The sequence below is a fragment of the Ursus arctos genome, unplaced genomic scaffold, assembly GCF_023065955.2.
Source record: "Ursus arctos isolate Adak ecotype North America unplaced genomic scaffold, UrsArc2.0 scaffold_13, whole genome shotgun sequence".
NCBI lineage: Eukaryota > Metazoa > Chordata > Mammalia > Carnivora > Ursidae > Ursus > Ursus arctos.
Genome location: NW_026622797.1, coordinates 68138081 through 68143374, shown reverse-complemented (window position 1 = coordinate 68143374; position 5294 = coordinate 68138081).

Here is a 5294-nt window from a genome sequence, read left to right as displayed (position 1 = left end):
ACAAACAGAGGAAGAAAGGGCAATTTCTTCATACTTGCTTAAATCAGTACTAACCATCTTTTTCAATTTGGGCGTTCTCATGGGCGAAAAATGTCTCGTTGTTTAATGTGTGTTTTCCTGATTACTACTGTGTTTGACCATCTTTTCATATGTTTATTGCCATTCGGGTGTTTTCTTCTGGGAATTGCCTCTTGAGATCTTTTGTGCCTTTTTCCCTACTGGTTTTTGTCTTTCTTTTTTATATAAAGGAGCTTTTCATATATTCTGTATGTTAGTCTTTTGCCTGTTATATACATTGAAAATATTTTCTCCCAGTGTGTCACTTATCTCTTAATATTGTTATTTCCTAGCCCATAGAAATTACTAATTTTGTAAAGTCAAATCAGTATTTTTTTAGGCTTTTAACCCATGAGTATAAGAAAAAAAATATATTTAAAGAGGTGAATTAAAGTCTCTTTCTTCTGTGTATTTATTTTTTTAAATTAGCATAATATAGAATCGACTCATTTCCTTTGTATACAGTCCAATGAATTTTAACACATGTATAGATTTGTGTAACTACCACCACATAGAGAATAAAGAATAGCTCCATCACCCCAAAATATCTCTGTGCTATCCCATTTTAGTCATACTTTCCCCTTACCCCAGCCCCCTGGCAACTGGTCATCCATTCTTTATCACTGTACTTTTATCTTTTCCAGAATGTCATATAAACAGACTCATAGAATATGTAACCTTTTCAGACTGCTGATTTCACTGAGCACAGTGCCTTTGAACTTCATTTCAGGCGTTGACTATATCAGCAGTTCTTTCTCTTTCATTACTGGGTAGGATTCTACTGTATGGATATAGCCTCAGTTTACCTAGTCATCTGCTGAAGATCATTTATTCAGGTTGTTTCCAGTTTTTGGTGGTTTTGAACAGAAGTACAATAAATACCCATATTTTTTATGTGCGATTTTTTGTGGAATATAAGCAGAAGTTTTCCATTTTTATAAGAAAATTTAAGTTTGCTATCAATTTATTCTATTATGGACTGTGTTTTTGTTGTCATATCTAAGAATTCTTCGCTTAACCCTGCCCACAAAGATTTTCTCCTATGTTTTCTTCTAAAAGACTTATAATTTTACATTTACATTTCTTTCTTTTTTTAAGTTTATTTATTTATTTTTAGTTATGTCTACACCCAACATGGGGCTTGAACTCACAATCCTGCTATCAGGGGTCACACATGCTCCTAACTGAGCCAGCCAGGTACCCCCACTTACATTTAAGTCTATGAATCATTTTCAGTTAACTTTGCTGTAGGTTGTGAAGTTAAGGTTGAGGTTCATTTTTCTGTACATAATTCTCCAATCTTTCTAATGCTTTTTGTTGAAAAGAGTGTTCTTTGTCCATTGAATTTCTTTTGAGCATTTATCAAAATCAATTGGCCATAATTTTATGGATCTTTTTCTGAACTCTTTATCCTGTTTTATTGATCTATATGTTTATCTCTTCTGCAGTATCACACTGTCTTGATTAACATAAGGTCAATAGTAAATCTTAAAATCAGGTAATGTGATTCCTTTAACTTTCTTTACTTTTCCAAAATTGTTTTGACTATTTGAATTCCTTTGGCTTTATGTACCAATTCTGGAGCCAATTTGTCTGTATCTTCATGACTTTTGGCTATAGATTAGTTGGAGGACTATTGACATCTTTACCATGTTGAGTCTTCCAGTCCTTAAATACAGGGTATTTATCATTTACTGAGGCCTTTTTTAAAAATGTTTTTTGGGCACCTGGGTGGCTCAGTCATTAAGTGTCTGCCTTCGGTTCAGGTCATGATGGGATCGAGCCCCGCGTCGGGCTCCCTGCTCAGCGGGAAGCGAGCTTCTCCATCTCCAACCCCCCCTGCTTGTGTTCCCTCTCTGTCTCTCTTCCTGTCAAACAAACAAATAAAATCTTTAAAAATTAAATAAATAAAAAATAAAAAATGTTTTTCATCAACATTTTGTAGATTTCATTATATAAATCCTATGCACGTTGTGTTAAACTCATACCTAAGTATTTCTTTTTTGTTTGTTTTTGAATGATTGATGATATATTGAATGATGATGATATTTAATCTTCCACCATCAACTGTTAATATATGGATTATATTGACAGATTTCCAAGTTTTTGAACCAGCCTTACATTTGGAGATAAACCCCCTTGGTCATGGTGTATTTTTTTCTCTTCTATTTTGCTGGATTTAGCTAATATTTTATTGAGGATTTTTATGTTTATGTTTATAAGGGATCTAGTATGTGGTTTCTCTTTTTTGAAATGTTTGTCACTTTGGTATCAGTGTAATGCTGGCCTCATAAAATGAGTTAGGAAATGTTTTCTATTTTTTGAATAAAATCTGTAGAATTGATGTTATTTCTTCTTTAAATGTTTGATGGAATTTGAAAGTGAAATCATCTGGACCTGGAGATTTCTTTTTCAGAAAGTTTTTAATCACACATTCAATATTTAATAGTTATATGACTACTGAGGCTATCTATCTCACCTCAGGTAAGTTTGGTAGTTTGTGATTTTTGAGAAATTGATCCATTTTATTTCCATTGTCAAATATATGAGCATAGAGTTGTTCACATATCCAATTATTATCCTTTTAATATTTGTAGGACATAGTGCTATCCCCTCTTTCATTCCTGCTATTGGTAATTTTCATTTTATCTCTTTTATCCTTTGTCATTTTTGCTAGAAATTTATCAATTGTATTCATTTTCTTCACAGAATTAGCTTTTGGTTTCATCAATTTTCTCTATTTCTCAATATCACTTTTGTATTCATTGACGTCTGCTCTTGTCCTTATTATTTCCTTCCTTCTGCTTGCTTTGGATTTGTTTTGTTCCTATTTTTCTAGTTTATAAAGGAGAAAGCTTAATAGTATTGATTTGAGACAAGTTTTCTGTTAAAATACTATAAGCATTGCATGCTATAAATTTCCCTCTTAGCTAAATCTCACACATTTTGATTTTTTTAAATTTTCCTTTTTGTTCAACACAAAAGATTTTCTAATTTTCCTTGATTTTTTCTTTGACCTGTGGGTTATTGAGATGTGTTTTGTTTGATATCCAAGTATTTAGAGAGTTCCTTTTATCTTTATATTATTGGTTTTTAGTTGGATTCCATTATGGTTAGCCAACATATTTTTAATACATTAAAAGTGTGGTCTATCGTGATGAATGTTCCATGTATACTTGAAAAGAATGCTTAGTCTGCTGTTGTTGGGTGCAATGTTCTATAAACATCAGGGAACTTCAGTTATTTGATTATGTTGCTCGGTGTTGCTTTATCTTCATTGATTTTCTATGTCCACTAGTTCTATTGATTACTGAGAAAGGAGTACAGGAATTTCCAAACATAATTGTGGATTTATTTTTCCTTTCAGTTTTTTCAGTTTTTGCTTTGTCTGTTTTGAATCACTGATGCCAGATGCACACATATTTAGGAGTGTTGTGTCTTATTATTGAATTAACCAGTTTTTTATCATATCATGTGAATATTAACATATTCACACTATTTTTCTTCTGATTAGTGTTTGCATGATTTGTTTTTAAAATCCTTTGACCATTATTATATCCATGTATACCATTTTATTCAAAACGTATTTCTTTTTTTTTTTAAAGATTTTTATTTATTGGAGAGAGAGAAAGAGTGCACAAGCTGGGAGGAGAGGCAAAGGGAGAGGGAGAAGCAGGCTCCCGCTGAGCAGGGAGCCCAACACGGGACTCGATCCCAGGACCCTTAACCAACTGGCCACCCAAGCGCCCCATTAAAATGTGTTTCTTATCCACCTCTATCATTCTATCAAAAGTGTGTTTCTTATAACCAGCATATAGTTGGGTCACATTTTTAAAAAATCTATTCTAACACGGGCGCCTGGGTGGCTCAGTAGTTAAGCGTCTGCATTCAGCTCAGGTCATGATCCCAGGGTCCTGGGATGAGGCCCACATAGGGCTCCCTGCTCAGCAGGAAGCCTGCTTCTCCCTCTCCCACTCCCCCTGCTTGTGTTCCCTCTTACGCTGCCTCTCTCTGTCAAATAAATAAATAAAATCTTTTTAAAAAATCTATTCTAACAATCTGTTTTTTAATTGGTGTATTTTTATCATTTGCATTTAATGTAGTTATTTACATTTTCATATTTTGGTGTGCCATTCTAGTTTGTTTTCTGTTTTTTTCTCAGGTTTTCATCCTCTGTTTTCTCTTTCCTACTGTTCTTTGGGTTACTTGAACATTTTTCTATTCCATTTTAATTTATGCATTGTGCTTTTACTATATTTCTTAGCACAGTTATTTTAGTGATTGCACTTTGCTTTTCATAACCTACCTAGAATCAATATTTTACCACTTCAAATGGAATGTAAAAAACTTGCCACCATATAGGTCCTTCCCCCTTTTATTTTGTAGTTGTATCAAATATTACTTCTACATATATTGAAAATTGTATCTTTAAACAAATGTTTAAACCAATCTTATGCACATTCACTTCCTTATGAACATTATAATCCACTTGTCAATGTCCTTACAGCAGTTATCTGGGTTTTTGATTGGAATTTCAATGAAATTATAAATATTTGGGGGGATTATCATGCTCAGCTCATAAGAGATCCTTTGCAAATATTTACTGAGTGAATGAGCAATTTCTATTACTTAGAGTTCCCATAGAGGAACATGGTATGCCTTTCCATTTACTTATATATTTAAATTCTCTTTTAAAAAATATTTAGTCTAGGGGTGCCTGAGTGGCTCAGTCAGTTAAGCATCTGCCTTCAGCTCAGGTCATCATCCCAGGGATCTAGATGCATCCAGCTCCCTGCTCAGTAGGGAGCCTTCTTCTCTCTCTCCTTCTGCCCCTCCCCACCACTTGTGCGCGCTCTCTCTCTCTCTAAGAAATAAATAAATCTTTTTAAAAATGCTTTTAAAAATAAAACAAATAAAAATACTTAGTCCATTCTTAAGTCATAGAATTAATCTACGTATGAGTGGCTCAATTTGAACCAACCGTAATACTCTGACTCCCTTAGCCATAACTGATTTGTCTGGCAATGGACATTTGACCTAAATTGTGACAACCATAGCCATTACCAGAATTTAAAATTCAGAAATAGAAATAGTTGTACTTTCTCTGACCTGGTGATGGAGTGAAATGTAGAGCGCTGCCCTTAGGGCAGTCATGGCACTGTCCCATATAGGGGAGGCTTCCAATGGCAGGAAAGGAAGCTCTGAAGCCATTTATTATGTTCTTGGTTCTAGTTATT